This window comes from Strigops habroptila, chromosome 8, assembly GCF_004027225.2.
Source record: "Strigops habroptila isolate Jane chromosome 8, bStrHab1.2.pri, whole genome shotgun sequence".
Lineage (NCBI taxonomy): Eukaryota > Metazoa > Chordata > Aves > Psittaciformes > Psittacidae > Strigops > Strigops habroptila.
In genome coordinates, this window is record NC_044284.2 from 4,586,046 (window position 1) to 4,611,741 (window position 25,696).

The window sequence follows — 25,696 nt, forward strand, 5'->3', positions numbered from 1 at the left end:
CACATAGTCAAACCAATTATGTTTTATTTTTACATCTTTATCCTAGATAGCTGCATTAGTGTGTCTGTGTCACCCCCCACACCCCTTTTTTTTAATAGGAACAACCACATGTTACAACCCAGGTCATACCACCTGGTATGCAAACCAAACTGGGGCAAATGCCTCTACACACCTCTCTGAAATGTAATCTCAGACCAATAGCTACCATTTGGAACACGCCATCGAAGGCTTTACTACAAGGTTAGGGCTTCAGTAATCTTTTTCTCTTCAAACTTGAATGCTTTAAATGCTTGTGGACTTTGTAACCATTGGTTGCTTCCTTCTGCTTAGCCATCAAAAGATTTCTATCTTTGATTCTTTTACTATTTGAATTAATTCTTCCAAACACATAACAAGCAATGGGCAAACTCAGTCCTTCCAATTTGCATTTTTTTAGTAACAAGATACCTGGGATTTCAGGTGTAAGTGTGCAGTGTTTCTTGCAGAGACTTACCTCTGTTCATCTGGATACAGGCAGTAAAGTATCCTGGTTTTTACTGCCTTGTCACACCTGCAAATGCATAACTACTGGCCCACTTTTCACTAGCCAGCTGTAGTGATACACAACCAATAAACTGAGGTGGGGCATACAGGTTCTAACAAATACATTTAAGGGTCAGAACAGAACTGCCACACAACAAAACAGAAAAATCCATTACATCCGATGTGTTTGGCCACTTCATCACCAAGTGATGGTCACGTAACATAACATTGCTACTCATATGAAATGCTGACCTCGTGATAAAAGTGCTGATGTTGCCATCATATGATGAATGAAAGCAGTGAATACCCTTGTTCTGGCTACAGGAAAGCATCCTTCTGGTACACCCCCAAAGAAGTTAAGATTCTCAGAAAAGACAACAGCAAAAAGCATGCCACATTGGTTATCCTCACCTGTGCAAATCCAGCCAACTGGCTGTCCTGAGGCACCTCATCTGGTTGGGGATTAAAAATAACACATACACTTGATTTGTTGATTTTCCTGACCAAAACTGATTTCCCAACCAAACTTTCAAAAGTAGCCCAAGAACCAGAAGAGATAGAACATATACTTCTAAGCCTGCTTCATAAGCTTTATACTGGATTACAGGCATAGTACAAAAGAACCAGATCTGCATGGGCTGAGGTTGTATAAAATCAAGAGTATAAAATGAATACACACACAGTTGGCACAAATCATTCACATAATTACTCCATTTCAGTATATAGACACAAATGACAGGGATTTTTAACTGAGGCAAAGAAACCTGCATGTTTCCCACGCCTCCCTTGCACCTTAAAAAGCACATAACCCTGAGACACAAATATTTTCTTCTAGCAAGTAAACAGCTTATGTTACTTGCACTAATAACAAAGCTTCTTAAAACAAATGGAAGCAAGCACCTAACATAAAGGAAACTTTGCCGTTGTCCTGGACACCCACAGTTCAAACGACCACCAGAATACCTCCTGCAAAGACTTCATAAACTCACATAGATATTGACTATGTCCCAAAAACTTAAGTCACCCACATCAACAGAGGCTCTGTGCCTGCTTTTAGGCCCATAAAGAGTTGACTATTTGCCTGCTGACTGGCCCGAGCTACTATCTTAACCCAGTATTGGTGATTTTGTAAACATGCAAGTTAAGAGTTTCAAGGTTAGCTCCAGTATTTTGTGTTTGTTTTCAGCTGGAACACCAAAGAAACTCTGATCAACAATAAATGCTTAGAAAATATCTATGAATGTGAAATATTCTGGTTTAAATGGCTTAATGGAGAGAGGAACTTTTCCTTAAGTTCACAGACAACACAGAGAAGCATACTTAAGTAGAGCAATTGTGATAAAAATGCTCAGATCTTACCCAATTCCTACTTCATCAACTTTAAGCAGCTTCAGAGAAAATAAAAGCCAGGAATTACCCTTCGGAACTCTGTTAGAAGTGCAGAAATACGTAAAATATTGCTATAAATTTAAGAAATAACATGTCTTTAGCCCCAGATTCACAAAAGAATTCAGAGAACAAGTAAAACAGAAAACAAAGGAGGTTACAGCACAGAACAGGTCAACTTCTCCCCAGCTAGGCTTCAGAATACCCTAACCAAAGCTATTCCTTGACTATATTTAAGCCTATCAGAAAATTGCCAGGAATTTACAGTATCTAGAGGAAATCAACGTGATATTTGTGTGTTTAATTTCTTATGAGGTATAGGCAGTCATGAAACTCAGATTTGTACTGAAGGTGAGACTAAAGAGAAGGTGAGGGGCGTTTTGTGGTGGGGTGTTCTGTTGTTTTCTGTTTTGGTGTTTGGTTTCTAACCCTCATAGGGTTGCCCTGTTATTTCTGAATAGAAAAGTGTTGGTAACAAAAGGTAACACTTTATGCTTGTGTTCTTTCAAATAAGCTGTTGATTAACATCACACAGCTTTGGTTTTTATTTCTGAACGCTAAAATCTCCTCTAAGGTCAGGAAGAAATGCTAATGAAGCTACAGTGACAGAAAACACTAAGAAAAAGGACATCATCAGGAATGTAAAAACAATGTTCTTTCTCTGGCTGAAAATGGCATTCCAGAAGATGACTTAAAAAGAATAAAAGGAAAGTTAAGGTAAAACCATTTGCCAGAATGAAGGTGAAGTCACAGAGAGATTACTGTGAACAAAATCACCCTAGGTCCTAGTATTAATATTACTATGTTGGAAGAAGACTTTGTTTTAAGATCATCATGGAAACCACAACACAAGGGATCACTAATTAATCCTCCCTCCTTTATTTCTACATCCTTTGAAAACCAGAATGCATTAGCATGCTTCAGGACCAGCTTACTAAATAGACCTAAAGCCAAGTTATTTGAACTATATTAAATAGAACTTCATTTAAATTAGCACTCAACATCTTTAACATCAAAGTGATCACTTTGCAGAAGTCAAACAAACCCACTTTTCTCTAAATGGTTTAACAGACAAAAAACCCCCAACTCACCTTTAAGGCTCCAAATGACATGAAGAAATGTTCTGTTGGGATATCGCAGTACTTTTCATGCAAAAGTATAGCCCCATCTCTCTATAATTCCCTAATGGACATAGCTGGACTACCAAAGAGACTGTAAAACTTGGATGTCTTCACAATTTTACTAAATATCAGTATGTTACCCTCAACATAGCCTTCATTTAGAACTTTGTATCTTGTTCCATAACACAATATTCTTACATTGGAAAACAATGAAGAAGATTTTGTTTGTTTCTACATAAGCAGTTCTGGTGTCCTCAACATCAGAAGGACATGGAGCTTTTGGAGCAAGTCCAGAGGAGGTCACGAGGATGATCAGGGGCTGGAGCACATTCCATATGAAGACAGGCTGAGAAAGTTGGGGCTGTTCAGCCTGGAGAAGAGAAGCTGCGTGGAGACCCCAGAGCAGCTTCCAGTGTCTGAAGGGGGCTACAAGGATGCTGGAGAGGGACTCTGCACCAGGGACTGGAGCGACAGGACAAGGGGTGATGGATTCAAACTGAAACAGGGCAAGTTCTTTACCGTGAGGGTGGTAAGGCACTGGAACAGGTTGTCCAACTAAGTGGTAAATGCTCCATCCCTGGCAGTGTTCAAGGCCAGGTTGGACAAAGCCTTGGGCAACATGGTCTAGTGTGAGTTGTCCCTGCCCATGGCAGGGGGTTGGAACTGGATGATCTTAGGGTCCTTTCCAATCCAAACCATTCTGTGATTCTATGAAATGTTTATAAAGACCTGTCTGGATAGATGGGAAAGGAACACACATAAACTGTGCACACACTTACAAAACTCCTGCAATTATTAAAAAAAAGCCCCTCTCCTACTGTAACACTGCAGTATTTTGTTTATTTTTGACATAAACCCTTGCTCGAATACCCCTTGCACATCATCTTCTCTGGTAAGCTCTGCTAGAACTTCACTGGATTAAAAACTGGAAGGCAAATTCCCAAGTTCTTTTTAATGTCTAAAAGACATTTCTAAAAATGAATTATCACAGTACCTGTACGGCATTTTTAGAAAGAGTCTGACACTGCAGTTGCATAGGAACCTGAACAGTTTCTCCCAAGTCTCATTTCTATTTTGGTTCTCTCCCTTGTGCAGAAATACGTTATGCCTGCTAATGCACATTACTGCTGGTAAAATTGTGAGAAGCAACAGCAGCCTTACAGTTGCAGTAGAAGTACACATAGGGAACAGGGTTTTTTCTGGACAAACTATTTCTCTTCCTCTCCAAGCCTCACACAGGCCAGGAAAGAAGCTCTCTCATGCACCACCACTTTCGCCCACTGGTATAGCAATGAGAATCACAGTGAACTTAGTAAGTCTTGCCAGGAACGTGGCACTGAATACTAGTGATGTATCTATGGTACTTTACAACACTAACAAAGGAAAGGTCTGTGAGAATCCATGCTAAAGCAGCTCATCAGCAAGCCTACCACTTCCCAGCACAACACGTGTCATAACTGCCCAAGACATTCAAGTCTTTATAAGGACACAGAAAAAGACCATCACTATCCCAAAGCACCAAAGAAAACAAGTCAGGCAAAACAAACCTTCAGAGGTTTTCGCAAAGGAAGGATGCAGAAAGACTATACAATAGTATCTACAGTCTCCTTTGGTTTATGTAACACACGAGCAACATTTCCACCTCAGCTCCATCAGCAGTTCAGTTCAGTTTGCATACTAGACATGCGAGTTCTACTCCCTCCCATTCCGTAATTGCTCCAAAGCCTCTAATTTTTCCACTGCAGCTTATCTAGGCTAATTCACCATCACGTGTCCCCCAACTTATCTTCCCCCTTTTTCCCCAGAAGAGAACGGCCAAAACATATCTTTTCCATTTATAAGTACCTTAGTAGGGAGCGATAACTGCTATTTTGTTCTCAACTTCCCAGAAGACAAAAAACTGCTTTAAAAATTAGAGTTCCAACATTCATTATAATTTGTATACGATGCAGCTATTTTCATTAGACGCCACAGGTTCTAGGTTTTAAGCCTTTCTCGAGAACGGATTAGGTGATTTCACTGATGTCAGTATATATATATATTAAAGAAAGAAAAAGGAAGCAAAAGAGGACAGAGTACCCACTTCACTGGGGGAGAGAGCTGGGAAAAGCCAGCTGCAGAACTGTCACTTCCCACTCCCTGTGATAGCACACACAACCAAGACTTTCTCACTGAAGATACACTCAAAACAACTATGGTATTAAACCAACAAAAAGCAGCACTTCCATGTGAAGAAACAAAGTTATTTATATTGCAACTTTTCAGGCAAAGGCTGTCCTCTGTTGAAAATACCATTTCTAATACCAAACCAACTTAAAGTAACAATAAAAACTTCCCCCTTTTCCCCCCTCCCCACCAATTATCACAGAGGAACATAGAATGTGGTGTCTTTGGTGAAGGCTCCTAAGAACACCTGTAAGTATCCACGGTTTCTTTGCAAACAAAATCATCATAAACACAATAAACACTTCCAATAACTACAACCACTGTTTCGCTGGAGCCTAATTTTAAGATACAAATTCTATGAAGTTCCTGACTCTTCTGACTGAAAAAGATAAACATGGAAAATAAAGTGAATATTAGAGATAGTTTTTGAAACTCTACAGCCACAAAACTGTCCTAAAAGCCTCATCTGAAGATTGAGAAAGTATCAGCAACAAACATTACAAACATTAAGGGCTTTCTCAAAAAGCAGTCATGAAGAATTCCATCACACAGTGTTCCTAGGAGAGCTGAGCAGCATCAGAAGCAAACAGCAGAACTATTCAGAAGACAGCCACTCAAGACAACAAAACCTGAAGTTTAATAATAATGATAACAAAGGGAACCTACCAACCAGAATACTCCATGAAAAGCAGCGAAACAAACCAAACCCAAACCATAACCACCACCCATCACTCCCCTGACTGCAGCCAGACAAGAAACAGGTATCTACCACTTCCTACCAGCAGCAGCAAGGAGCAGCTTCAGGGCTGCCATGCTTTAGAAGCAGACGTAAGCAACAGTTTTCCAACGGCAGTCCCCTGACCTCCTGTTGATTGCCTTTTCTGGAAACAAATCCTGGGGGGAACACCCATCCCTGTCCCCATCAGAGTCACACTGGAAAAGTACATGGGATAAAACCCAACTCATGCTACCAATGCACCAAATTACTATCCTGTGACAGGCATGCAGAAGGGATTCATCACTACTTTTCAGTATTAGAATGATTACATTTATCAAGGACTTCCTCTTTATTTTCACTCAAACTAAAAAAGGATGCATCAGGAAAAAGCCTATAAATAAAGGTGAATTATACAAGACATATACCTTACACCTTGTTTTTCTTATGTTCCACTGCTTTGCTGTGTAAAGTATATTTACAAGGGAGTGTTAACAGCTGGCTCAAAAAAGTTACAATGATCTCACTCCTTGTATCCAGCTACACTTGGACAAATCAGTGAGGCACCTGTAATTCCTTCCATCCTGTTTCCCAAGACGTATCCTTTCCCCCACTCCAGCTGCCTTGTGAAGACTGTAACATTATCAAGTACTCGTTTAAGGAAGCAAAAACTATAATCATTCAAATACTCACAAAATAATGTCCCTTTATATATATAAAAAAATCTGATTGCAAATACCTCAGACTGCAACTTCTACCTTTTTTATTTTCACTCAGAAGAGTTAGACTGTACTCTAGACAGCCTCCAAAACTCCAAAGCTTTTGCAAGTACGGTAAGTATCTAACTTGCAATGTTAAGCATAATGAAAATAGTTACCACACACTAACAGTAGGCCTGAAATATTCCAAAGCCCAGCAATCTGACCTTTATTCTGATTTGAGCATGAACTTTGCATCCCCTGGACTAAGTTTTAAGAAATAATGAATTACTAAATATCCCATCATCCTTCAACTAGTTGCTCACATGTAAGATTAAGCACTCAGGATCAATCAATAAATGTCAACTAAAGATTTACCATTTCCAGTAGCTGGATCTAGTCACATCCGAAACCAGCAGTTCCCACACCAGAAGTATCACAATTACATCCACTGGACTGAGAGATCTCTGTATTAGCAAGTTCACTCAGAAACATTAAGTGAGTTAACATCTAGTGCAACCAAAACCGAAAAATGCATACTCACTGTTGAGCCACTGTCTTTTCCCCCCGCTTTTAACCTCATTGGCAACACAAGGATGTTGATGCAATGCTTTATCAATGCAACAGCTGCTGTGTAGAGCTGAACAGTGACAGAAATGCAGCACAACCCGCTTCTGGATTATTTTAGTTCCTTACACTTAAAAAAGCTTGTTCTCCTTCAGTGAGGTGACTCCAATTATGAGAAAATCCCACAGAATCCCAGGCAGCCTCTGTACCAAGACGCAATACCCATTACCCGGCACCGCACCACATGCTAGGTAACATGACTGACCTCATGACTATCATGTCCTTTCCCATAGTTAGTTAAAAACACACCTCAGAAGTTTATGCAAACTCATTACTTGGGCTTTCCTGACAGGCAGCTGGGATTTGAGCATCAATCAGATTACAGCTCACAGTATGACTGTACTGTAGAGACGCATTGTGTTTGTGTCCCTCTCTACATCACCAGGGAAGCCTGAGTGACCACTGCACACCCCTGCCTATCAAAGAGAAGCTTTTCTACAGCTCTGTGGACAACGTGGGCAGGACTTTTTTACCATCACTGCTTGTGTGAACAGTTCTCATCCACTAACACAAGTTCTGATTTAGGGGACACAATGTATACAGGCATGAAATTGTATGGGGGTTTTTTTGTTTGGCTGGGTTTTAATTAAGCATGGAAAGGATATTGTTTCCTGATACTACCAACGACATGAAATCCTTTAAACCAGACAGCCCTGTAGTATCTTTATGTATGTCAGCCAGAATGACCAACATTCACAGTTTCCTCGGGTAGCTTATGCTCTTTCTTCCCCAGTAGCTGCATGAAGCTTGCATCTACACAGGGGAAAAAAAAAGCAGCACCAAGGAAAAATGTTAATGATCAAAAATCAGCTTGTATTTAGAGTGCTCAAGAAGATAAACCAACATATTTTTAGAGAAGACAGACTTGTTTTGGTTTATTTCACCAGGGATTTCTTTACACTCTCAAGTTGGGTGGACGCTATTTTCAGCTGAAGGAATGGAGCTTTGGAGGCTATGCCAACTGAAATCAGTCTCAAAGTCAACTGAAGTGAGTGCAAAATTGTTCAGATATAACCTAATTTCATTAAATGATTTTCCTCCCCATCTCTGAATACATAGTGCAGTACACTCCCAACCCAGAGCACACAGGGAACTAATTCAATCTGTCTTAAAATAACTGTAACATTAGCGAAGTGCATTTGGTATTGCAACAATAGAGGGAATAAAACAAGTATCTTAAGGCAGTCCTCTAAAAGCTGCATCACTGGAACGTTGCTGATGACAAAAAGCTGTTTTTAAACTAGAGGAAGGTGAGTTATGGCCTGTCCAGCACACAGCGCCAGGCAGCAACTGTTCAGAGACCTTTAATTCAAACCAACTTCAGGTGAAACTTCACAGCAAGTGACACAACTACTCTGTGTTTTTTCCAGTCTGGAGTTCTCAGATCTTCCGCAAGCTGATAAAAGCCTGAAAGTGTTTGAAATCAGTAACAGTGTGTGAGCATGTGTGTGTTTTATTACCATGGAGAATTGTATTCCCTTTTTCCGTGCTGTTTTCTCCAGAAGTGACTTCAAAAGGTGTGAATAAAAAAAACCAGTATACGTGCTAGTAGGTTCTGCTAATACTTGCAAGTATAAGCACCAACTATTCCACAAGAAATCCCACTGACAACCCTTGAATTCAGCGTCCATACTGAAATTCAGCCTGCACTATTATTTTAAAGCGGAAGGCATTGCCACTATTGTATAACAGCCTGTTTATTCAATTGCTGATGCTCCCATTTCAATCAATTGTTGCTGTAATACATTTATTGTTGCTGTTATACATTATAAACTCATAAGGATGCTTCCAGTGATCTGTGCCTTTTCCTCCCATCAGCCAGGTCACCTGTTAAGATTCCAAGACAGCAGTATTCTCTTTTAGCATTCACTCAGGAACTTTCATACAGTTTTTGCTAGGCACATGCCTTCTAGAGCTGTTCCGTATGAAATAGATTCTGGACTTTGTGGAACTTTGGGAGGAGGAAAACAAAAGGTCAGAATAGTACACCTTTGCTCTGACTTTGTTATAACAATACTGGCCAAAGATATTGTTTTAATATATATATACACACAAGATACCATACAGATTAGAGAAAACAAATGTATCTACAAAAAGCAAAGTTTCTTTGGTGACATGAACAACTTTTTACTCCGCAGAATTCCTGTTCCTTGGGTAGATTTTATTACTAAAAATAAATCCATTTGAAAGAATGCCTGAAATCAGAAGAAACTATTCTAAGACAATACACTGAAGATTATTAATTTCAATTCTTGCTGCAATTCTTGTATAACTCTGCACCACGTCCCCTGCAGTTATATTACACAGGTTTGCAGCATCAGCTCTGAGTGTAAGTCAGTGTAATAGGATTGTCACACTGCGCTGCTCCTCCATGCACTCTACTTAAACTCCTCTCAAATAAGAAAACTGCTGCATTTTCTCTGCATTTAAGTGACCCACTAAAAGCTTCTCCAGATCTATTCTGCATTGTCTAATCAGTCCATTTATTCTGCTCCCAAATCACCTGCCTTGCACTAGTCAGGTAGTGAAGAATTCTACGCAGAAGAATCACGTTAAGATACCAGAACTCCGAATCAATTCACGCCTGACTGTGAGGAATCTTCTCTTTAGAGATCTGTTTTATAATGGGAATGAAAAATTATTTTGCTAGTTGTACAGAAAAACCCCCAACATACTGCTGAAACTTCTCAGTAAAAGGAACAATTCCAGAGATGCTTGTCAGCCTCTTAAGAGTCTTTGTCCCACGTGTTAATTCATTAGTCTATACAACGTGAAATGGCTTCTTACTCTAAAATCTGGTGCACATTCATTCCCCATATGTGTCTGAAATCTAAGTTCCATGACACAATCTTCATAATTAAATTATGTGCTAGAAAGGGAGGGAGGGGAGGCAGGAATCAGAATATCACTGCCAATGAGATCTTGCTTAAAGGGCCAGAGTCGTGTACACTGAGAGAAACCTATTTTGATATAACATGCTTGGTTTTCATTACATCCTTGTCAGTTTACAGCCCACGCTACCCCAACAGAAGTATTTCCAGTAGACTAAAGGTTACACACAAGCTGTAAGAAAGAAAACTTTCTAGATTTCAGACAAATGACATTGGTCAAGATGATGCTCATCACTGCAACCTGGTGTAACACAAACTTTGCCAGAAAACCCACCAGACCCTGAAGCAGACGGGAGCCCGAACAAACGGCTTTGATACCTGAACTGTTAACTTTTCCCCCGCTGTTGTAAAGCACCTCGGTACCGGGAGCCCCGCGCCCTGTAGGCAGCGCTGCCCCGGTACCTAGGGCACACCGGCCAGACCCACGGCAGGAGAGGAACTTCCCATCCCCTTTGTAGCAACACCGTGCACTTCAGAGCCACCCTGCTTCATGCCAAGAAAGAAGGCGACGAGGGGGGAGGGAGGACACCGTACGTTACCCCTGCCCCAGGACAGCTGCAGGCAGCCTCTCCCGAGGTGACCGTGAGCCCGGGTGGGCACTGTGTGTGGCGACCCGCTCTAGGGAGGCAAACGGCAGCGAAGCGGCGAGCAGCAGGGCGCAGGTCCGCCCAGCAGGACCCGCCGCGCCGCCCTGACACACCGGGACAGGCGACAGGAGAGGACCGACGCCCCCAGGAGCCCCCCAGGGTGACCCCGGCCATTCCCGGGCGGCAGCATCCTCCTGCCGCGGCGGCAACGCGCGGGTCATTACCTGGGTCCCCGCGGCCCCGCGCTGCTGGCGCCCGGCCCCGGGCGGCTCTCCCCGCGCCCTAGGCCCCGCCGCGGCGGCACCGGGCTGCCCAGCTCCTCCGCGCCTGGCAATGGCGGCGGCCCCGCTTCCCCCTCCCAGCTCCGCGCTCACTGGCTGCGCCGCTTCATGTGACCGAACAAAACCCTCCTCGGCACGGCCCTTTGTGTCCTGCCCGGACGGGGCACCGGGGAGGCCGCTCGCCGGCTCGGGGAGGGGGCGACGGACAACGGCGGGCACGGAGGGAGCCGATGAGGAGTGCCGGGGCGGGGATGGCCGGGGCGGCGGGGAGCGCCTCGCTCTCCCTCTCTGTCTGTCTCTCACCCATCCTCCCCTCGGCCGCGCCGCCACATCCCGGCCACTTACCGCGGCGCGGGCGGCTGCGGCCGGGCGGCGGTGCCGCAGCGGGTCGGTAGGCGGCCGCCATGTTCCCCGGTGCGGCAGGATGGAGGCCTTGAGCCGCCCTCCCCGACTACCGCCGCTAGGGCGGCCCAGGCCCGCCCCGCCCGCGGAGCCGCCGCCGTGCGCCGCGGAGCCGCGCAGCGCCCCCGGTCCCGTCCCCTGCCCCTTGTGCCCCCTCCCCCCGCTCCCGGTGCCGGTGTCCGGCGGGGGGGAGGGGGAATGAGGGGAGTAAAAAAAATCAAAGCAGCATAACGGGAAACTCACGGGGCTCGCGGGTGTGCGTCACGCCGGGGTTACGTCCTGCGCGCGGCGGCGTGACGTCACCGCGCACGCTGCCCGGCCCACACCGCTAACACTCACTCACACACACACATACAGAATCCCGCACGCACACGCGTCCCCCGGGTGAAGGGGAGGGTGCGGAGCGCGCATGCGTGCGGCCTTCCCGCGCCGGTGGCGGGCGGCCGTCACCGCTGCGCGCCTGCGCCCACAGCGCGGGCCCCAGAGGGTCGGTCCCGGCGCGGCTCCGAGGGGAGAGGGAAGCGCCGCCCGCCCCTGCCCGGTGCGGCCCGACCCGCCCTGCGCGGCCCGGCTGTCCCCGCCCCTGCGCGGAAGGGAACGCGCAGCCGGAGCGTCCCTCGGCGGTGCCTTTCCCACACAGAGCGCAGAACTAGGTCAAGTGCCGCGGGTGCTGTGCGGAGGCCGCGGAGAGTCGTGCGGGAGGGGAACGCAGAGCGGAGAGGAGGCGAGCCGGGCACCCGGTTCGCTCTCGGGGGGGAAGCCATGAGGTTACATGGGGGAAGGAGAAGCATTCGGTGCCCTTTTCTCCTCAAGATTAACGCCACTGATGGCAAACCCCGATTGCGGGAGAACAGAACATGTGTAAAGTAGAGGCTGCTCTGATAAACTACAGTTTTCTCCTTCAGATTTGCTGGGGCCGAAGGATTTCACACTAGAGTTAGAGGTGTGAGCAGTCATCACCAAGAGCTCACAAGGAGAGAGGAAAAGGAGAAACGCAGCACATACAATTCAAAAGGGGGGGACAGGTAGAGCCATGAGCTGTCAATCATTCCAGCCTCTATTCCCAGGAAAGTAATAAAGCAAGTAATCACACGTCTTTAAGTACGTGGTAGCTAATGAAGTGATAAGTTACAGTCAACATGGATTTGTCAAGAAGATCACACCAAGCCAAACTCCTCCCAGGCTGTGACAGTGTAACGGGCCTTGGATGGGAGCAGCAGTAGATCTGTTGTGGCTTGACTTAAAGTAAGGCTTTTGACACCATCTCACAGAAGTCTTAATTGAGCAAGCGAAAGACACAGCATAATGAAATGACTACACAAAACTACATCAGCAATGCTTCACTGTGACAAACAGCAGGATAGAGCAAATATCCACCGTTGGAGGTGGGTATGTCCAGAGTTTGGTACCAAGTCTAACGGTGTGAATGACAGAGTACGGTTTACATTGGAGGGATTTGCCAGGAATTCCAAACTGGCAGAGCTGGAAGCATGTCACAGGACAAGAAAAGAATTCAAAATGCTCCTGACAAAGTGGTTGCAGAAATAGGATGTAATGGAATAACTACAAGTGCCAACTTCAACGTTTAAGCAGGAAAATAACAATTGCACAACTGCAAGACTGGGAACAGACAAATAAACATCAGGCCATCAGAAAAGGGGTTGGGGATCAGAGTATGTAAGAAACTGAACATGCATCAACAGTGTCACACCGCTGTGGGAAAAAGCTGCAGTACAGGAGAGAGGTGTAAACAGAACTGTCATATCTAGGACATACGGAGAAGTTCTCCTTATATTTAATACTGGTAAAGCCTCATCTATAAGTTTGTTTGGGCTCTGCATTTCATAAAGTCCAATAGAAGGGAGTACCAGGAAAGGGAAAAATAACATTTTTAAAAGACATGACCCTAATGGAGAATAGGAATGCTTGAGATTATTTAGTCTAGAGAAGAACAGACTATGGGGAGAATAAGACCTTGTTCACAAAGCATTGCAGACAGGGCAAAAATTTAAAGTTTCAAACTGCACTGAAAGAAATTTAGGTTAGACATTAGGAAAAGTTTTACTATTGTATGGATAAGTGGATCTGGTATATATATCCTCTAGAGGGTTCTGGAAACATCATTAATATATTTTTAAGACTAAGTTAAATATCCCTAAGAAAACTTCAGAAGCATTTGCTCTGTTGTGAAGTAATGGCGGCAAACCAGGTAATCCCTGTTTTCAGCATCATTTCTATAACTGCAGTTATTATCCAGATAGCTGTTCTGATCCTGGTTTTTCCTAATAGACACGAATCCCAGAGACATTTATACACTTCATGTGTTCGTGTGATCTTAGGCACAGGTGTAGATATCCCCTTTGGGAGTCCTTGTCATGATACACCCTGTATAGCTGCATGGCAACATAGGTCACATGCTCAGCTAATTTGTTAACTTATAAACTTTATATAGCACTATAAATACCACACTTAAAAATAATGTCTTTGTTAGTGCTCGTGTAACTAGTCTGAATCACAGCTTTTGCTTTTCTTTGTTTCTTGGGGGGGGTTCATGGTACCAGAGATTAATTTTCCCCAGAATCCATGAAATATTTGGGTTTCTCTGGAGCTTGCTAGCTAGGAGAAGGCAGTGTAAGTGGTGTAGGTAATGGGATTGAGACCCACCAAACTCAGCTCATTAGAGATGACTTAAAGGCCATTAAATAGGCCAATTTTTAATCTCCACTGAGTTCGACTGAATGCAAACTGATAGCCCATAGGCAAAAGCCTATGAATTTCATTAACAGTACCCTAAAGCACTCTATCCCCTAATGAGTGCTAATGTTATTCTTCTGAGAATTAAGCTTGTTTTCTGAAAAGATACATTTATAGAATCAAGTTCTGGTGTTCTGGAGCACGTATGGGCAGTTTTGCACTGCACTTAATTAAACACAAGAAACATTATCACCTCGTGCAATCCACAGATTTCTTCTGAGGTTTTTGGTCATATGTGCTCCGTGCTAACCAAAATACAAACAAGAGAAACATGAAAAAGCAAATATTAACACTAGCCCTATACTTCTTCCTGAATATAATGTATTTTACTACACCAAATTATTTTAAGGCTCATTACACTTACATATATTTTGTCCCCTAGAAGATTATTTTTAAGCAACAGCAATTCTTCCTTCAATTCTGCAATTAATAGTTAAAGGAAATCACCAAATTCTATAAAAGCATTAACTTATAGAAGAAGATGCAGTGTTTTATTACATTTCATATCTGTTTGTGAACAAGTAAAATGCTCAGCATAAGGAAATCTGAACTTTAGTTCTAATGCTGCCAAATCTCACAATTTTATTAAGAGTGTAAAGGTACCTAACACTTTGTTTAATCCCTCACCTTACTACTTGAGCTAAAAGGCCCAGTTCCATAAGCATAGATGCTTATGATCTACATGGTCTGTGGATCCAAAGAAAAATCCACATTTGGTGTGAATTTATGGAGCACATAGCTGCAGTGTTCCATCAAAATGACAGTGTGGTAAAAGATTACGTCTAGTAGTGTCAGAACTTGTTTTGATTCTTCATTCCACCAGTTTTGCCATTTAGGTTTATTGTAGGTGAAAAGTAGTAGACAAAGGGTGCATGTTGGATTAGGAAGACTTGAGAAATACATACAGAATGACACAAAATTGGAGTGCATGAAATAGAAGATTGTGAAAGAACGTGTGTGACCAGTGAAGGACCATATAATATGAGTCCTGAAAATGAAGCCAGATACTGCCCAGCTCACTTTTTGTTTCCAGGAATTCTGGCTGTGTCCTGTATTATTTCTCCACCAATGCAGGCAAGGACTAATAATGGTTAAAGCAGCATTTGAAAACCTCGTGAGAAAACACTGGTACCTAATTCCTCCTGGTCTTCAACATGGTTATAAAAAGCTTAAACCAAGGCAGGCTCTTTCATGTTGGCAGCAAAATATGATTAACTGAAACCCATTTAGAAACGGTTTCTTCATATAAACATTTTTGTAGCAGAAGCTGCAGAGGGAGAGTTGGAGCAGGTCTAAGCTGAAGCATTTGGAATGAAAGAAGACTGCAAATGCCTCCTTGTGACACACACAGCAAAATCCCAAATGCCTGGAGGGAAGAACTTTTTAATGATAATTTCTTACATTGATATAGCACCTTTTATTCCCTAGGACCCCGAGCACTTCATTAACTCTATGCAAAAAGCTTCACCGTGGAAATATAGCCACTATATGCATCATTCTCTGAACATTTCATTTCCAGGTGACATATTTCTTTCAATAACAAAATATTCTGCTTATTTCATATATAGCAACTGAAACACCAACAGATAAAAGATTAAATTATATAGTTTTGAGCTGTAGAACAATTTAAGCCTGGTATGATTGTCATGTAATGGATACATTGCATTTATCCCATCCATTTCCGCTCTCCATTTATTACGTTATCTCATCTTTATATCGTAGCCTTTGGTAGAAAATTGTGTCTTCCATAACATTTTCAAAATTGAAATGCTCCGTGATGTCTGAATTTCAGAAAAAAATGGGGTTTATAGGAAAAAGTAGCACTTTTTCTTAAATCCACTACTAGAAATTGAAAAAGTAGAGTTTGTTTTTGAGTACCCAAGACATAATGCTTTTTCCAGCTAGGATGGTTGTTGGAATAAAATATCTTGCCTTTACCTGTAAAGTTCATCCTGTCTTCGCCTTTTGACCCTCATAACTACAAAAACAAGGGTCCATAAACATGATGTCAAAGGTATCTGTGTGTCGTTGCTCAACTTGCCACAGAGTTTTTATTTTCATCCTACAGAGATATGTTGGTTTCTTGGCCTTTCCTCCAAAGATATACTACTAATTTCACCAGTATCAACGTATTTAGGAACTCAGTGTACTGGTGGTTTCAACAAACAGTAACTAACATTATTTCCATTTAAATTTTAGAAGAACTAATAATGGAATGGAGCAGTTTGATTTATTTCAACACTAGAAATTTAGAAGAAGAAAAATGACTTTTCTTAACTCTGTTGTTTGAGCTGTTGATTCATGTTTCACAGGCTCTTTTGAATTACAGTTGTCAACGATAATTAAAGAGGATTCTCTAGTGTTATTCTTCCGACAGAACAAAGATGCATTTTATGTATAAAATGAATTTAGTCTCTGCCATAAATAAAGATATTCCAGTTGTCTTTGTCAGTATCAATGAAACTTTTAGAAATGCCAGTAAAACAGTAAGATGGCAGTAAGAATATAGGTAAAATTAAACCCATTAGCCATTAAAACCTATGGCTGATCTTAACGGTGAACCCAAGGTAAGGTTGAGTCCTGAGATAGAATATTTTGCAACAGAAGGATATTCAGAAAGTCTCCCTAGGAAAATATTACTACTTGCCCCTTGATTTGCCTTTAGAACTGCTGCACTGTTACAAGTGCTTTAAATCTCCCAGCTAGGAGAATTTCCCACATTACATGATGAAGACAACTGTTTTCCCATCGCCAGGCTTCTGTCCACCGGCAGCCGGAATGAAAACACCATGTCTGTTGCTTAGCCCTGCTCCCCTTGGCCAGGCCTGCGCCAGCAGTTACAACACAGCTTTTGTCAGGAGGAAGCAGCTCCGTACCCGGCCTCCCACAGTTGTCCCCTGTTTGCGGTCTCACCACTAAGGAGTGTTATTGTCATCTGCCACGGAGCAGAGAGGAGCAGCTGTTGGGGCAGCACTCTCTGCCTGGCACATGAGGCTCCATTCTTAGCTGCTTGCTCAGGTAACCACCATAATAAATGCTATCGATTAACAAATACTGGTTTGATTAATTATCAATAGTAATTAATTAACTTTGATCTTTATACTTATTGTTCTAATTCATCCCACAATAAAAAGGTGACAGTTAAGCCTCCATCTTTGTTCCCTTCAGGAGGATCTGACGTCTCTTTTCGCATGTCTGTGTTACTGAGCTCAAGTCTCACAGAATTCAAAGATAAGAAGTAAGCAGATTAGTACAGGAAAACACCACCATATATTATAGCACCGACCTTCTTAAAAACAATGTATTGCCTTGGAGGGTTGCCATTTGCATCACGCACAGGAAGTATTAATATATGAAAATATGCTACGAGCAACGAAACCATAACAAATTTCTTCCTTAGTCTGCTGATGAATTATAATTTAGTGAAAGAGGAAGAAATCTGTAGCAATAACCTGGCCTTCAGTAGATGATGGAAAAGACCTAGATACAATAGGCATAAATTATCATAGCTCTGTTTAACCCAGTCTGATGATTCAGTTCACATTATAGTGCCAAAATGACACACAGAGGGAAGACTGAGACAGTCATTTCAAGTTCCCTGTTTCAGGTGTCACACTGGTAACCTTAATGTATCCCTGTAGAGGACAGGGCATGGAAAAGCCTAGCTGTAACTATCAGCCACATGACTGTCCTGTGCTGGCAAAGTGTTACTGATGAGCAGGAAATGACACTAGACTTGTAGAGTGCTGTGGTCTCATAATTGTGTCACTCCCTGCTTGTCCCTACAGCCACCTCTGTGACTAGCATTAGGCTCACACCCCTGTCTACAGCAGGTATTAGAGACCTGAGCAATGTTAATGTGAGGAATTAGTGACAATAATCCTTTCGGGCATACTCCATCTCCAAATTTGTGACTTCTCCATGTCCCAGGGAGGGACATAGGTAGCACAACATGGGGAAAGTCACCTTCCTCAGCGAACACCATTTCAACACCCTCACGAAAAGGAACAGGTTTTGGTAGCCAGCTCCCACCATTTCTGTATTTCGAAGTCACCTGGCCAGACGTAAATCAGGACAAAGGCCCAAGTGAAGACATCTTCACCAAAAACCTTTGCCTTTAGAAGCAAACACACTTGAAAAATGAACAGCATCTCTCAGTTGTCAACGTCATTGCCACTGTATCGGTGTGAGTACATACCTACACACCAGGCAGGATTTCAAACTGCCTTCTTTTCCACACAACTACTTACTGTTCTGTCTGGTAGGCAATTGCTACCTCAGCAGTTATAATTCCATTAAGTCAGATGGACATACATCCCCTGTCCATATACTTGACACAAACAATTATGTAAAGCTTTATCACTGTTTGTTTGTAAAGCACCAGAGGTTTGTGTACAGGAAGATAGAATAATATTTTAAGAAAAAGCAAAGAAAGCAGAAAAGCACTTCATTACTATTAACGTAGAAGTACCGAGGAGCTTATCTTGTGTTTAGGTAAGATCACAGCAGCAGAAAGTCTGTTTGATATGCCATACCTTCTGTGTGTTTCTTAATTGTAAAGAGTTTGGGTTTGATCAAGACAATTAATTATGAATATAGCTGAGTTTTCTCACATCAGAGATAAAGCTTAAAAAACTACAAAAGCTTTTTTTAGAGTATATTGTACTGTATAGATAAGCATATATCTTCAGGGCATGAAAACAGACATCTCTGTAATTGAATCCTGAAAAGGAGGTGAAAAAAAACCTCTATAAAACCATGATAGCTTTACAAAGTCTTCGAGTTAATATGCAATTTTGAGAAGTTAGTTGTCAGATTCTGTGGTTGTACAGAATCACTATGTGGGAAGTTGACAGAAATTAAAAGAGCGAGTTACAACCTGGAGTTATTACAATGTGACTTTTGTTACCCAATAACATTTCTCTTTCCAAACTCCCTGCTGATCCCCCTCTCTATGCCAACAGAGGAGAAGCATCTCCTAGGCCACATCCATTACCACTGAGCTGCCAAAAAGTATCTTCAAGTGCAATGATCAAAGCTATATTAAAACTTTTGCTACTCTCTTGTTTATCCAGTATTTCCAGCTCACATCCTGCCTAAACTCTCAGCTGAATTATTTTGAACAGCAGTTCATCTGCTATTACCCCATTCAGGAAATACTGTCTTAGGTTTGGGATTTGCAGGCACATCTTGTATTATAATACTACTGCTTTTAGTGCGAAGCTCAGAGGAACATAAAATGTCTCATTATAAACTCAGTGAAATAGCTGCAAAGACTTTAATGAGCTTTCAACCAGGCTCAAAGAAAATTCTAGCACTAATTTTCCTAGTAATAGAAATCTACATATTTAAAATAACTGTAAGATGGTTATTTCAGTGTCCTGGAATGCATGCAAGTAGAGGGTTCTCAGACAAAAGAAAGAATGAAGAAACTTAGAACAACAGTAATGTTCACCTTTAAAACTTGCCCCAGTTTCACAGCCCTCGGCTCTGGTTTCCAACAATGCTTTCATAGGTCAGTGTGTGGAAATGGACTCAGGTAAGGCTTTAGAAGTGTATTTTTAGTTACACCATGGACGTAATTCATAGACTAAAAATGGGATATCTGTAAAAGCAGAAATAGTTGGCAGAGTAGTTTCATTTTGGGAATTTCAGCAAAAGCAGCAGTATCTGAACAGTCTCAGGAAGCACTCCAATCTATCTACTAGTGTATCAGATGTGCCTAATTCCATCCCAAGCATATTAAAATTCCTTTTTAAGAAGTTATGTGTGAATTGTCATTCAAATATACCTCTGGCTTTGAGTTACTATGTTTATATTCTGCTTTAAAACAGCAGAACAGTTTTTACTTACTCTGTGCAAAAGAGAATTCTGATTTTGAATCTTGACAGGAGCCAGATAATGGTGGTTTAATGCTTCATGTAGATGTCTTAATCAGCAAGTCATTTAACCCAATCAATGTAAGACTGAGAGTACTTTTAAAAGTATTCCACTTATGAATAGCAATAACCATGTTTTGTCACATTTCTCAATTATGCTTTCTAAAAGAGGAGAGTGTCATCCCATTTGTGATAGTACATTAGGAAGCGTGGCTTTCGCAGTGACTGTTAAAATGGCACATGCTGTGGGAAACAGAGCTTATTAGGATTCATTTAAGGCAACGGGTACTCAGTGAGCATGAATTGTATGCCATCACTTCCATCATTCATGTGTTACAGTTTACCAAGGTAGCTGCACAGGGGCTGCCCCTCCGTGCTGTGTTTGGTCTCCAGGTCTCCTGGACACACATCTGCATGGCAAAGCAAACGAGGCACATTTTCCCCCCAACATGAGCAGAATACCATGTGAGGCCTTTCTAGTCCTCATGTGACATCAGTACATTTGTACCATATACAACCCACAACCTACACGTGCCTACCTACCCAATCTCACTGATCACCACCCTTCTGATCTTGCTGAGGCAGCCTGTTGAACCCTTCCCTGGGAAGAGCCAGCACCTCTGTGGTCTCACAGTCCATTCCGAGATGACCCACTCAGACCTTCACTTCGGAAACAGACTCTGTAGTGCTCTCCTTTTGCTTTCCAGACATTATGGAGAAGGGGGTCACTCTTCCTTCTGGGAAGGAAGGTGGCTGATCCTCCTAGTTAATAGAAGCAAGAAAGGCTTGGCTTGTAGCTGTGGCTTCCGAAGTGTGGAGGAAGACCGTGATAAAGCCAGACTGTTTGCAGGTGGCATCCCAGGGCCAGGTGGAGGGGCTGGGCTGGGAGGCAATGAGGGCACGTCACTCTAAACCAGAAGGCAGCATGGCCAGATGGTGCTGAACAGGTCTGGGCAGGTATGGCACACGTACAAGTGCAGAGCCATGGTGCAAGGGCCAAGCCATATGGCTCTGTTGGACAGGTACAGGGGTGCTCCAAGGCAAGGCACTGAAGTGTGGAGACTGTATGTGGGGGCTGGGGGGAACAGAGAAGGTTTGTGAGGAATTTCCCTGTAGCATCCTAGCTGGAGCACTCCTGGGGAGCCCCAGAGGGCACGTGATGCTCAGGCAATAGAGCCTTAATGGTAGCACAGGAACACTTCCACTGGACAGAAGGACAAAGCTAGCTGGCTCCCTACACTTGGCAGTTCTTTTATTGTGAGCAGAATGAGGGTATTTTACTTGCAGGGAGGAGAGGCTGACTGAACAAATCCCATTCCCCAACCAGAGCAGGAAAACTAAATGGGATGGGGAAATCCCCATTGCTTATTTGGCAATGCAACTTGATTACCTGTGTACCTAGAAGGACAAATAACTTAATATAAAATGCAGTGAACTGCAATGCATCCTGACCATGGGATTACTTCTCTCAAAGGTTATATGATTCCAAAAATATGCCGTTGAGGCAGAGAATGAAATATCTCAAGTCCTGTGTTTAATTTAATTTAGAAATTACAATTATTTTTATTTAAACATTGGGCTGGGTTTGAAAAGAGACTGTGGAAATAGGAATTATCATGAAAGAGCTTGTAGAAGAATCCAAAGTTTCTCCTTATTTCTGACTTAACTTCAGTGGAACTATAAGTGTAAGAGTGCTTGGTACAGATTTGATCATTATCTTCTAGAGCCTGGGAGACTTGCTGAAGGAGAACCTGTGCTTTACATTCTGCTTTATGGGAATACTATTGTGATTTTTATTTTACTACTACTTAAAAGCACTCACTAGAAGTTCCTGCAGCTGTTTGGTCACATAATAACAGACAGACTCTAATTTCTCATGCATGCACTCAGCATGGTGTATCAGAAAAAAGGCCCCAAACCTGCTCCTGCATTCTAATAAGTGTGCTTGTCACTTTGTAGGAGATCAGAATCCTGTCCAAATTCCGCAAAGTCTAATAGAACAACAGTTGCCAAATGACAAAACCTATCAGAAGAAACAGAGTAAAAAGGCACATTTTTGTTTCTGCTCTTCACAGCTTCAGTATTGGCAAAAGAAATGTCAAGGTTTCCAAAATAAAGCCAGTTAACCACTGTAACTGCTATTAAATATAAACAAGGACATAAAAATAGAGATGTTGGAAGCCAGGATACGAACATTTGAAACAGTAGCTATGTATACAATTACAGTTCTGTTACCATCGCCTGCTCCCGGGGCTGTGCAGCGCCACTGGCTGCGGCTGTGCTGGGAACAGAGGCATAGACTTCTATACAGGGCCTATAGCATCTAACCAGCAATGGGGAATCCCAAAAGCAGAATGGCTGTGCAGCCATGCTGTGCTGTGCTGTGGTGGGAGGAGAAAAGGGTCTGCAGAGAGGCAGCTTCTTCCCCTCTGCTGTCATGCATTACTCAAGGAAGCAGCAAGAGTACCTTCACTGTCCTCCTCCCCAGTAACTCTCCTCATCTTAGTAAAGGCAAGCAAGCTAAATTCATGACAGCAGCTAGTTGTTATAAAGGCTCTGCCACTGTGGCAGACAACATGTACTGGCATCCTAAACTGGGTAAAATCACTTGGAAGCTAATATAAAATGAGACCTTAATGGGCATTAGTTAAGTGTGTTAAAAATATCACTGTTTTTCTTGCACAGACACAGCTGTTGAATAAATGCACTGCACAGCATTGATCATCCAGATGACATGGTAAATGAAGATGGCATATTCCTAAGTAAGAATTAAGAGTCTTGTCTGTACACAGAAACTGCATCCATTTAATCAGCAGAGAAATGGATGCAGCACAGCCAACATGTAGATGAAATGCAGGGGGTAAAATGACATTGTATGTATCTATTCAAGACTTACATTTTAGCAGCCTTGTTTTCTGCAGGCACAATGCTGGCATTTTCTGTCTGAGCACAAGATATAATGATCCAGATTCTGGATGTGAGGAAGAAGAGGAACAAGACAGTGATCCACGACCATGATCCATACTGGTCTTTCAGGGAACTGCTAAAAGCAGCCAAACCACTGAACTGCAATCCGAAACGTGGCCATTATGGGACTATTCCTGGTGCTTCAGTTATACCCTAAAATAATTAATTGATGTCACTAAACTACTGTGGCATAGAACACGCATTGCACTTGAACATAATTAATGTTGACAATTAATTATTTCAGGTTTTATGACAATACCTCTCTTGTGATAAGTATTTCTAAAAATCAGATACAGGAAGGGGAAGTCTGCACGCTAGAAACTGCCACAAAACTGAAGACCTGTCAAACCAAAATGAGCTATAAAAACAATAATATTCAGGCAACGTCACTCTCATTAAACACCTAATGATGCCACAGGCATATTAGTGGGGAAATGCTCATGAGGCTCATGAGGAATTAGGAGGGAAAAAAAGCAAATAAACCCCCTGCCCCTAAAACCGCTTGCCAAGCTGTTTGTACATTCTGCCGCAGGCAGTTGCTTGGAAAAGATGGAGACGTGAATGGAGACAGTCAGTGACTATTAGATGCTGATGATGGTGAGGGCAAGCAGAAGAACTGATGCTAGAGATTAAGGGCTGCCTTTTGCTTTCAGTTATGTCTCGCCTGTCTCAACACTTCATAGTATTTAAATAAATCTATTGCATAAGGCATTTCTCCTGTCTATGCTGCTCAGCAGCCATGTTCTCCTCTCTGGTATGGATTGTCTTGGGAAACTTGCCAAGCTGTGACAGAGCAGTGCATAAAAGGAAATCATGCTCATAAGCTGGGGGTGGGGAGAGCTGCAGGTGAAGAGATTCAGTGCAGCAACATATATACAGCCTCCTGTCTCAAAACCTCAGCATTAAAATGAAATGGCAGCCAAAATAGTTCTTTTTCAAAGCGCATAGGGCTGCTGGAGACCCCAGACCATCCTAGTCATTTGCTCCAGGGAGAGTGTGAGCACCATGCGGTAGAACTGCTCAACACTGTACTGGCTGCTGCTCCAGCAGATTGGAAGAACAAACAAGTATTTCCTCTAAAGATGCCAGAAAAGCCCCATCCAGTTTTGGAGCCCATTCTTGCCAGATGCTAAACACCTCCTTTACACTTAGGAAGGATCTGGACCTTTTAATTAAAGACAGAGGGAAACAAGGGTGGACCCAGCCTCTTGTAGGAATAAGCTATTACCTGCCTGCCAGGACCTGCCCGAAAGGTCTGGCATTTCCTATAGAATACAGGGAATGCACTCACTGTTGTTAATATTCATTATTTTATTTATTAATAGCCAAGCTCTCAGGTAGTTGTTGGCTTTTCATCTCTAGACCTCAAAGTGCTTTACAAAGGAGATCATTATCAACAAAGGAACAGAGACATCTACATTTGGGCTTTGGCCCAATGTAAAGAGCATCTCGCATCACCTGTAAAGTAGATTTGCCAGTTAAGCTTTACTCTGGCCACCTGCCCTGGAAACAATCTCCAAATCTTAAAAGATTGGGGGTAGGAGGAGGGATTTTCAGCTGAAGTTCAGTAACACAAACAGGGGATTAGGCAATCCTGCACAACGCTGTGCCTGGTGGAAGATGTGGAGGTCAAGGAGACTCTCAGCTTGAAGTCTATGACACTGGAGCAACCTTCAGGCATCTCCAGATCAGACCAGGATTCCTTACTATCCAGTGCTGCTGTGGATTACAGCACTGAGCACTTTCAATTGCTCCATCCCTGAAGACAAGATTTACTGTCCTTTTGCCATCTTCAGTTGTTGCAGTAAAAGACAGGTGAAGAAATGTGCTTGGGCTGCTAATTTTCTTTTGCATTTTTGCCCTCCACACAGACTGGGATTTTCCATCTTAATGACCTGCAGCTGAAGCAGATGTTTTGCTTTAGTGTTTTAAAGCACTTCACAAAACTTAACACTAATTTATTCTTTCACAGTGCTGAGAAAAAAAAAAGATGTTTGATTTCGTTACTCACATAACAGAACAATGTGAAAAATGGAAACAGATGTTTCTCATTTAAGCATGAATAAGAAGGAAGTGAAAGAAAAAAGATGATGTAGTAGATGTAGATTAAGAGAAATATGATGGCTTGGTTAAGTCAAGACAATTTCTTATGGATCTCCAGTCAGTCCTGAAAGATCTAACAACTTGGTTCCCTGATTCAGCAAGCACATGGAAGTGCTTAACTCCAGCTGTGGAGATTGTCTCACACGCTTCATTTATAGTATTTTTTAAAGCTGTATAGCTAAATGAATGCTTTACAGTTAGGAGCTGAGGGATCAACGGCATTGTTCCTGTAGACAGTAAAGCACTGACTGTTTTCACAAAGTACAGACATCTAAATTTGAATATCAGAGTAGAAATAAAGTCAAACTGAAAATACATTGTTTCCTGAAACATGAAGAAGGGCTTTGATATTACCGCAGCACAGAGCAAGCACTGCGAGGCCCAGAAGCAGCAAGCAGGGACACACTGAGAGCCTTGGCTTCCCCCAGGGGGCACAGCACTGGCAGGAGGGACCCACTCTGCTTTGGCAACTGCCTCTCACCCTCTCCCTTGTCTCTGTAGAAGGAAAGATCCAACCTCAGCTGCAGGGCCTCTCCCAGTAAAAATCTTTTAGATCATGAGGCTTAGACAAGACTATTCCCCTTCTTCCCTCTCTCC

The 25,696-nt window shown here is 42.6% G+C and overlaps 1 protein-coding gene across 14 annotated transcripts in view; it reads right to left on the minus strand.

Moving 5' to 3' along the window:
• The window catches only part of ZNF644 (zinc finger protein 644), an 81,826-nt gene that overhangs the window by 42,454 nt on the left and 13,676 nt on the right, over positions 1-25,696 (minus strand). For 3 of the 14 annotated variants that reach the window (XM_030493604.1, XM_030493601.1, XM_030493594.1), the window contains exon 1: positions 11,640-11,777. The exons of 1 other annotated variant lie outside the window; for it this stretch is intronic. The gene's annotated coding sequence lies outside the window, so the exon portion shown is untranslated. Of the gene's footprint in view, positions 1-8,537; positions 8,677-11,339; positions 11,778-25,696 lie in introns of those variants that run through there. 10 more of the 14 variants (XM_030493598.1, XM_030493597.1, XM_030493591.1 and 7 more) reach the window with 7 other exon arrangements.